Source organism: Chiloscyllium plagiosum, chromosome 2, assembly GCF_004010195.1.
Source record: "Chiloscyllium plagiosum isolate BGI_BamShark_2017 chromosome 2, ASM401019v2, whole genome shotgun sequence".
NCBI classification, from domain to species: Eukaryota; Metazoa; Chordata; class Chondrichthyes; order Orectolobiformes; family Hemiscylliidae; genus Chiloscyllium; species Chiloscyllium plagiosum.
This window is the reverse complement of record NC_057711.1, coordinates 116,503,677-116,513,134: the sequence shown is the minus strand read 5'-3', so window position 1 is coordinate 116,513,134 and position 9,458 is coordinate 116,503,677. Positions and strand designations below refer to the sequence as shown.

At 41.0% G+C, this 9,458-nt stretch overlaps 1 protein-coding gene across 1 annotated transcript in view; it reads left to right on the top strand.

The window, feature by feature from the left end:
* Positions 1–122: 122 nt before the first annotated feature.
* tjp2a (tight junction protein 2a (zona occludens 2)) overlaps positions 123–9,458 on the top strand; it is a 137,009-nt gene continuing 127,673 nt past the window's right edge. Inside the window, exon 1 of the mRNA XM_043716825.1 lies at positions 123–212. The gene's annotated coding sequence lies outside the window, so the exon portion shown is untranslated. The remainder of the gene's footprint in view (positions 213–9,458) is intronic.

The following is a 9,458-nucleotide window of genomic DNA, read 5'->3' as shown; positions in this document are numbered from 1 at the left end:
CTACCTGGTGACTGCATGATCTAATGAAACACCTTCTGGTGATTCATAGAGGAAGTTGCTGTGAGTCATGTCATTCCAGTTTCGGTGCTGAACAGGAAGAGGACTGTTTCTGATCACGGGTGAGCCCACAACCACAAAAATTATCCTGGAGTTAAAGCAGAAACTGAGAGAGACTAGCTCCTGGTACTACCTCCTTGACTTACAGCAGTTAAGTAAGTGCAGTATTAATTTTTTTTATTATCACAAATATTGTATGCGAGATTAAGAGCACGATCTCTAGGTGGATGGGTGTGTTCAGTAAGTAAATCAAGTGTATGAACAAAGAAATATTATCCAATTTGTCTTATAATAGCAAGCTGTTTTCCGGCTGTAGTTTTAGTTGTGAGAAAACTAATAAATGTACTTGGACCTTGGAAGAAGTAGTCAAATTTCTCATTTAGAGAAATGCTGACTGTGTTGGTGTACACGCCTTTCTCAGCAGCACCTAGTGCTTACTTCTATTGATTAAAAACTTTATTGTTTTCATCTATTATTGTGCACTAAATACCTGTACAAATTGCCACAATATTGTCAGGGTCATATTTTGCAAAAGCAGAATTTCAGCAACGTTTTTGTTGGGGTCTCTATACTGCACAATGTAATTTGATACCACTAATTATCAAGCAGAAGTGGCGAAAACCATGAACCACGTAAGCTCTCCTTACAATATTATTTTGTTCCACATTTTACAATCTGATCCTTCTCCCATAACCAATAAACTACTTTTGCTCAGCATTCAAGCTGTATAATGGGCAAGCAAATTGCTCAAGGCAGGTGAAACATTTAGACTTGATTCTGTTATATTCATTCAACAGAAATATTAGTACATCCAGTCACAAGGGGGACCTTTATGAACATTATGCTTGTCGTGTCAACAGAGTTCCTTTTTAATTCTAACTTTACAGTGAAATATGTATTCTTAGAGCGAATATATATTGTGATTACTGCGCACATTGACACATCAAACTTTATTGGCATTGTTTGCACTGGGATTAACACAGGTTCAAATGTTGGACCAGTTTTGTCTGCTCATTAAGCCAGTGGCTACATGAAAACCTCTTTAAAGATATTCGTTTTGCTTTTCTTGGTTCCCAATTTCACTCACCATAATAGAGCAGGGACAAGTAATTTTCACACAGATATTTGCCAATATTGCCTTGAACCAGCCGATAACAGTAGTGTACTCTTATTTATATTGTTCCTTTAATGCTGTAGAAATTATGCAAAGTTTTTCTCAATGGCTTTATCAAACAAAATTTGACAACCGGCCATATAAAAAAACAACACTGTAACCTCCTCCAGCCCTACAATCCTCTGAAATGTTTATCCTTCTCCAATTTTGACCTCTTATGTGTCTCTAATTTTCACCACACCACCACTGGCAACCCTAGCCTGTAGTACAGGCTCCCTCAAGTCTCCCTATGTCCTACTAAGATGTTGCTTAAAACCTATCTCTTCAATAAAGCTTCTGGTTACTCTTCTGGGATCTTTATTTGTGGCTCAGTATCAAAGTTTGTTTGATTTTTGTTTGTGCAATGCATTGGGATATTTTTGCATCTTTAAAGATCCTACATCAATGCACATTGTTTATACATTAGTTTAGAATCAACATGACTGTATTCTTTATCTTGCTTTGACGACTTTCAAGATCTTTGCTCAGTAACAGCTTCAAAAACTGGAAGTCAGTGCATGGCACTCTGATCAACATCTGAACAGTTTTGTGAGATCATTGGTCAGAATAGAAAAAATAACAATCAATCATACTTATCATACTTCTTGCTTAATCTTCATGTCATTTGACCTCAATACATTGAAAGACAAAAGCATAATACAGTATGATTGATCAAATTGCAGAGCACCCATTAATTCACATTCAGCAGGGCTTTGAGTTAGTCAAAGGAACCCCAATGTAACACGGTTACAATGGCTTGACAGTAAAAGGCATTGTAAAAAGACATTGAGAGTTAATCTGGAAAAGCTCAGGAGTCTTTTTCTGCTTAACATGCTGCCTTCAGGCCAATGCCCTTTATCGTCAATACAGTCAAACATGCTTTCCATGCTTTTGTGCTGCAGTGTGACATCCCAGAACATGTTGTAGCTTCAGGTATAGAGTGAACAGGCAGTCAGTCATTCATCAGGGCAACTAGTGTGATAACCTTCTATTTCTTTCATAAATACAGTTTGTCCACTTTCCTGATCCATGCCTCAAAAATGCTGGAGGTTATCCAGGTAGTTTTGTTAGCCACATGCTGCTTGGATAGTGCCCTAACATTCACAAAGCAATATAGTTTCACAAGAAGTGGCAGCTTTTCAGTGCCACCCAAGTTGAGACAGACCATAGGAGTGACACACTCGTTGCTTCCGCTATATTTGTTTCATCTTTAAATGCTAAAGAACAATCTGGAAAAAGTCAGGAAAACAATCCAGTTCATTCAGGTTAAAACTGTTTCTTAGCGCATTCTTGTTCAAGCTGTGGGAAAGACCATTTTTCAGCCATCGCTGCAGGTTTCCTCATGATCCTGTGCTCTAGCAAGACATTTTCATCACAATCGGAAATTAGGGTTATCCGAATTCAACTACCTGTAATTGCAATTTGATTGCACTGTGAATGCTGAAATGGGAATCTGAATGGGAAAAGTTTAAAAAACAACAACCTATTTCCAGGTCTGGCCTTCTCTATGGAGAGGAACAGAGTTAATGTTTCAGATTGAGATAGTCAGGTTCTGATGAAGAGTCATCTCAACATGATTTGTTAACTGTTTTCCTCCACAGATGCTGTCTAACCTGCTGAGTATTTTAAATGTTAATTGTTTTTGCTCTTTGAATATCTTGTGCTTCCTGCTTACTGTGTACAAACCTTTATTTGATTAACTTTCCTGATTTTTATTCATGAATTGCAGTCCACCTTCAGCTTGACACAAAATGGGTGTATTAAAAAGTTGGTTACAGATTAACAACCAATGGCGACTACTTCAATAAAACACGTTCATTCATTAAACTAACAACTTTCTTTAAAATTCAGATCTTTTTCCTTTCCTATAAAAAACGATAGTAATTATCCTAGCTCACTCAGTAACTCAGGCCATGATCATGATGGGGAGTCTCCAAGTTGCACTGACAGTCTCTCCTTACCTAGTTGAACTCAGCCAACACCAAAAGAAGGTCTAAACTCCCTTTGTGCAGCTGGACTAGTGAGTTGAACATACGAACAAGGAACAAGGGTTTGACATGTGGCTCTTTCAGCCAGCTCTGCTATTCAGTAAGATCATGGCTAATTTAATTTTAACCTCAACTCTACATTTCCTGCAATTCCCCAATAACCCTTGATAATCAAAAATCTATCTACCTCACTTTAAAAATATTTTAAAATTCTGCATCTACCGTCTGTTGAAGGCAGTTCCAAAGGCTCTCAAGCCTCTAAGAGATAAAAATGTTTCCTTGTCTCTGTTTTAAATGGGCACCTTCTTATTTTTAAATTATGACCCCTAGTTCTAGATTCTCCTACAAAAGGAAACATCCTTTCTCCATCTACCTGGTCAAGTCCCCTCAGGATCTTCTATGTTTCAAGTGTCAACCTTGACTATTCCAGAGGATATAGGCGTGGCCTGTCCAGACTTTCCTCATAAAGCAATATGCTCATTCCAGTTATTAGACTAGCAGACCTTCTCTGAACTGCTTCCAACACTCTAAATCCTTCAGAAAGTATGGTGACCAGGATTGTACACAAAACTCTAGATAAGGTCTCAAAAATGCCCTGTATAACTGAAGCATAACATCACTAGTCTTGCATTCAATTCTTCTCACAATACACTGCAACGTTCTATTAACTTGCTTGATTACTTGCAAAACCTGTGATTCATACATTAGGACACCCAGATCTCTCTGCATCTTAGAGCTCTGGAATCTCTCACCATTTAGATAATTTATTTCTTTTTTATTCTCTCTGTCAACATGGACAATTACACATTTTTTCCCAATGCACTCCATTTACCAGATCATTATTCACTCATTTAAACTATCTCATTCCATTATAGGCTCCTTATGTCCTCTTGATTAGAGTGGTGCTGGAAAAGCACAGCAGATCAGGCAGTATCCGAGGAGCAGGAAAATCGACACTTCAGGCAAAAGCCCTTCATCAGGAATGAAGCTGGGAGCCTCGGGATGGAGAGATAAATGGGGCGGGGCGGGGGCGGGGGGCGTTGGGGCGTTGGGGCTGGGGAGAAGGGAGCTGAGAGTGCAATAGGTGGATGGAGGTGGGAGTAAAGGTGATACGTTGGAGAGGAGGGTGGAGTGGATAGCAGGGAAGGAAGATTGACAGGTCATGAGTGCAGTGCTGAGTTGGAATTGGAGTAAGCTAGAGTGAGGGGAAATGAGGAAACTGGTGAAGTCCACGTTGATGCTGGGGTTTGAAGTGTCCTGAGGCAGAAGATGAGGCATTCTTTCTCCAGGCATCAGGTGGCAAGGGAGTGACGATGGAGGAGGCCCAGGACCTACATGTCCTCGGCAAAGTGGGAGGGGGAGTTGAAATGTTCGGCCAGTGGGCGGTGTGGTTGATTGGTGCGGATGTCCTGGAGATGTTCTCTAAATGCTCTGCGAGAAGGCATTTGGTCTCCGCAATGTAGAGGAGACCGCATCAGGAGTAACAGATACAATAAATGACGTGTGAAACTGCAGATGAAACCTTGATGGATGTGGAAGGCTCCTTTGGCGCCTTGGACAGAGGTGAGGGGGGAGGTATGGGCACAGGTTTTGCAATTCCTGCGGTGGCAGGGGAAGGTGCCAGGAGGGGAGAGTGGGTGTTGGGGGCATGGACCTGACCAGATAGTCACGGAGGGAACGGTCTTTGCGGAAAGCGGATGGGGTGGGGGGGAATATATCACTGGTGGTGGGGTCCGTTTGAAGATGGTGGAAATGTCGGCAGATGATGCACTATATGTGGAGGTTGGTGGGGTGGAAGGTGAGGACCGGGGGGTTCTGTCCTTGTTACGGTTGGAGGGGTGGGGACTTGAGGGCAGAGGTGTGGGACATGGATGAGATGCGTGTTGGAGGGCACCTTCAACCAAGTGGGAAATGAAATTGCGGTCTTTAAAGAAGGAGGTCATTTGGTGTGTCCTGTGGTAGAAGTGGTCCTCCTGGGAGCAGATGCGGTGGAGGTGGAGGAATTGGGAATACAGGATAGCATTTTTGCAGGAGGTAGGATGGAGGAGGTGTAATCCAGATAGCGGTGGGAGTCGGTGGGTTTGTAAAAAAAAAAAAAAGTCACCTTCACAAACCTTGCAAAAATGTCACCGTTGAGTAAGTCATTGTTGGTGGAGATGGAGAGGTCCAGGCAGGAGAGGGTGAATTTAAGGTCAGGGTGGAATCTTCACAACTTACTTTCCTACCTATCTTTGTGTCATTAACAAATTTGGATGTCATACCTTCAGTCCTTTCATCCAAATTATTTATACAAATTGTAAAGAGTTGAGGCCACAGCACTGACCCCTGTGGCACACCACTCATGAAAAAGACCCACTTATTCCTACTCTTTGTTTTCTCTTAGCAAACCTATCTTCTATCTATGCCAATATGTTACCCCCATATCATGAGCTTTTACTTTCCACAATAATCTTTGCTCTGAAACCTTATCAAATGCCTCTGGGTATCTAAATACGTTACATTCACTGTTTTCCTTTTATCTAGAACACAAGTTACTTCTTCAAAGAATTCCAATAAATTAGTTAAACATGATTTCCTCTTGAGAAAACCATGGTTGGTTCTTTCTGATTACCTTGAACTTAGCCAAGTATCCTGTTATAGCTTCTTTAATAATAGCTTCCAATATGCCAACAAAGTTCCCAGTTTTTGCTCACTATGTACTAGAAATGCCTGACTGCAATTTACCTGACTTGAAATTTGAGTTGTTGTTGTTGAAACTACCTTTCTTACTTTAGAAGTCTTAACAATCAGTGCTGCTGGTTATGTTGCAGAGTGGAGGCTGCAACACTCCAATCACCATCCTGACTCCTATTCAACGTCCACACAAAGATCCCTAAGCAGTGACTGCCAGCAGCAATCCTAAAAGTGTTTTCCTTCTCAAATTTAATAGTGACAATCTTAGAACTAACAGCTGCCAAATACATAATACCCCATTAAGTGTCCTTATCTTCCCCAATTCATTGGTATCCATTTCCCATTTCCTAACCCCTGTCGCTTCCCTGAGACGTCACTATTGTTCCTTCCCCAGTCCAATTATTAACAGAGGTAATTCAGGCTCCTACGTACTGCAAACAGGAAGTGCTATCTGAATAAGAATTCCCTCATAATCCCAGAGGACCATTGGCAGCTTTCTCAGTAGACCTAAGTCTAATCACACATCAGCTGATATTGAAATGGTAGGACCTTTATGGTGATCTCAGCTGTAACTGAAATTGAACCCACGCGTCTAGTACCACTCTGCATCCAAACCAGCTAAATGAGTTAACTGACGCCCCCAATCCAGCACCCAGCATCCCTTCCATTCACAACCAGAAAGAACATTAAGGGCAAAGACTGACCAGACTCAATCAAGACTGAAGGATGACCCTGATAAACATCTAAAATCACAGAATACTTTTAAAGGATAGGTGGAGAATGTGAACATTGGGTGAGACCAAACTAGAGTCCACAAATACAAGGTAGTCCTGAATTAACCCAATAGGGAATATAGGAGAAGCATTGTCAATATGAGAGTGGTGAGCATGTGGAATAAAAACACAAAGTGCTGGAAAACCCAAAAGGTGTGGCAGCTGGTGTAGTGAAGGCACCTTTGATGTTTTGAAGTGAATATGAATCTCTTTCAGAACTAAAGATGAGGAACTTGTTACGACAGGGAGTGTTTAAGGTGAATAGAATATTTAAGGGAAGCTGGATAAATATATAAGGGAGAACACAAATGAAGGATACAATGATGAGGCTTGATGAAGCAAGTAGAGTGGGAGAAGATTTCTATGATGTATAAATAAGGACCGAGACCAGATGAACTGAATGGCATATAAATTCTGTCAATGTTTATGTAAACTGAAACCAGTTGCATGACACCAACTTTCACTCTTTGTGAGATCAACTAGTTAAGCATGGAGCTAAGATCTTTCTTGTGCAGGACTACTGAAGGAGGCTTACAATGTCAGTTTCAAAATGATATTGGGTTTTGACTGTAGAAAGCATTATGATAAGATGGCAATTGACCGCAATGCTTAGGAATGACAATTGTCACAAGTGACTCAAGAGTGCACCATGAGCAACTACTCAGTGTCAAAAATAATCTATCCCAAAGTTACTTCACCCTGACTATCACTGGCACCTGGACTGGGCTTGGGCAGTAATTAGTGAGTGGTTGGAGAAGACCCAGCAGGTGTGGGAATCTCCATCCATACCTGGGCTCCGGCCTGAAGACAGACCAAAGGAAGATCACACTGTGACATGGGGTGGTAGTGTTGCCAACTTCTGAGAAGTCCCCTGGGGTATCCAGGAATTGGAACTTAATCTCTTCAATGCCTCCATGAGGAACTCACTGGGGATAAATCATAGAGCCTTGTGTTTTAAAAAAAGTAATGTGTATTCAATTTAATTTTTTTTAAAAACTAAGAAAATGGGGAAGAAAGTGTACTGTTTTAAAAGGGATGAAAGAAAAGAGAGACTAGGAACAAGGGGTATTTGTACACAATCATTGCAAGTGACAGGACAGACTAACAAAGGAATTATTGCATTGTATGTCATGTTAATGATAATGATGCTTAATAATCAATTGCTAGTCAGGATTGATTAACTCTGTGGATTAGTTTATTTAAAACAGAATAATATGTTGTGAAGAAACCATCATAGCAAACTGACTTACTTCTGGATGCAGCTTGCAAACTCACTGTAGGCTAACTAGCAGATAGATTCACAATACATGGAGTCCTTTAAAAATTAACTTTCTTTAAAGCAAGGTACATATACAAAAACTGTACTTCAATATTACCTCATTGACTGTAAAATGCTTTGTGACATCCTGATGATGTGAAAAGCATTATATAGATGCAAGTCTTTCTTTCTTATTGCTGGACCAAGATTTGTTTTGTAGCCTGGAGTTAAACTGGGCTTGTATGATGAAGATCTCTAAAGCCTGATGGATCTATTTATTGAAAGTGTACAAATTCTTATTCAGTCTGAAACTTGGTACAGCAAAAAGGGTATTCAGGTTTTCCTTAACGTGCAGAAGGAGGTGGAAAGCACTGCTATAAAGGAAAGGATATCAGTGGAATTTGTTTGTGTGGAGCCTCAGCACAGTCAAGAATATTGATATCATAGCATTTGCTCAGCGTGCGTGCTGTAAAACCTGAACAGAATAACTTAGAGATCATTTCTAAAGGTGAAAACTGAGGACATCAACAGCAAACGAATTCCCAATGCCCCTCTGGTGTGTGTCTTCAAAGGAAAGTGGTGCAAATTGCTCAATCTAGACAGGAAAAAGAACGAAACTGTTCCCGTTGGAGGAAAGGTTGAGAACCAGAGGATACCCCCTGAAGGTAATTTGAGAAAGAAACCAGAGATGACTTGAGGAAAAAAGTACTATTTAACATGTCAGTGGTTGCAAACTGGATTGCACTGCCTAACAATGTGATGGAGGCAGTTTCAAAAATGATCTTCAAATGGGAATTGAGTAATTATTCGAATAGAAAAACTTGCAGGAGCAACAGGGAAAAGGCGGGGGTGGGGGGTGGAACTTGTGCAATTGTTTAATTCCTTCATGGGACCTAGACATTACTGGCTGGGTCAGCATTTATTGCCGATCCCTAGTTGCCCTTGAAAAGATGGTAGTGAGCAGTTTCCTTGAACCACTGCAGTTCATGTGCTGTGGGTCGACCCACATTGCTACCTTGTCCATGCTGACCAGATATCCTAAACAAATCTAGTCCCATTTACCAACATTTAGCCCATATCCCTCTAAACGCTTCATAATCATCATCCAGATGCCTTTTCAATGCTGTAATTGTACTAGCCTCCACAACATCCTCTGGGAGCACATTCCATATCAGCACCACTCTGCATAAAAAAGTTGCCCCTTGCATCCTTTTTAAATCTTTCTTCTCTCACCTTAAACCTATGCCCTTTAATTTTGGACTCTCCCACCCCAAGGAAACGACCTTATCTATTTACCCTAACCATGCCCTGCATGATTTTATAAACCTCAAGAGGGTCACCCTTCAGCTTCCAATGCTCCAGCGAAAATATTCCCCAGTCTATTCATCCTCTCCCTATACCTGAAACCCTCTAACCCTGGCAACATCCTTTTTAAGATAAGAGTGGTGCTGGAAAAGCTCAGGAGGTCAGGCAGCATCCAAGGAGCAGGAAAATCAATGTTTCGGGCAAAAGCCCTTCATCAGGAATGGAGGCAGGGAGCCTCCAGGGTGGAGAGA